The sequence below is a fragment of the Priapulus caudatus genome, unplaced genomic scaffold (genome assembly GCF_000485595.1).
Source record: "Priapulus caudatus unplaced genomic scaffold, Priapulus_caudatus-5.0.1 Scaffold3736, whole genome shotgun sequence".
Lineage (NCBI taxonomy): Eukaryota > Metazoa > Priapulida > Priapulimorpha > Priapulimorphida > Priapulidae > Priapulus > Priapulus caudatus.
In genome coordinates this window covers 9,894-10,865 of record NW_014580797.1, presented here as the reverse complement: position 1 = coordinate 10,865, position 972 = coordinate 9,894, and positions in this window count along the sequence as shown.

The following is a 972-nucleotide window of genomic DNA, read 5'->3' as shown; positions in this document are numbered from 1 at the left end:
TGTGTGTGTACATGTGTGTGTACATGCGTGTGTACATGCGTGTGTACATGTATGTGTACATGCGTGTGTACATGTGTGTGTACATGTATGTGTACATGTGTGTGTACATGTGTGTGTACATGTGTGTGTACATGTGTGTGTACATGTATGTGTACATGCGTGTGTACATGCGTGTGTACATGTGTGCGTACATGCGTGTGTACATGCGTGTGTACATGTGTGTGTACATGTGTGTGTACATGTGTGTGTACATGTGTGTGTACATGCGTGTGTGTACATGCGTGTGTACATGTGTGCGTACATGTGTGTGTGTGTGTACATGTGTGTGTACATGCGTGTGTACATGTGTGTGTACATGTGTGCGTACATGTATGTGTGTACATGTGTGTGTACGTGTGTGTGTACATGTGTGCGTACGTGCGTGTGTACATGTGTGCGTACATGTGTGTGTGTGTGTACATGTGTGTGTACATGCGTGTGTACATGTGTGTGTACATGTGTGCGTACATGTGTGTGTGTGTGTACATGTGTGTGTACGTGCGTGTGTACATGTGTGTGTACATGTGTGCGTACATGTGTGTGTACATGTGTGTGTACATGTGTGCGTACATGTATGTGTACATGTATGTGTACATGCGTGTGTACATGTGCGTGTGTACGTGTGTGTGTACATGTGTGTGTACATGTGTGTGTACATGTGTGTGTACATGCGTGTGTACATGCGTGTGTACATGCGTGTGTACATGTGTGCGTGGTGCGTGTGTACATGTGTGTGTGTGTGTGTACACGCGTGTGTACACGCGTGTGTACATGCGTGTGTCATGTGTGTGTGTGTGTGTGTGTGTGTGTGTGTGCGTGTGTACACGCGTGTGTACATGCGTGTGTACATGTGTGTGTGTGTGTGTGTGCGTGTGTGTGTGTGTGTTTGTGTGTGCGTGTGTACACGCGTGTGTACATGCGTGTGTACATGTG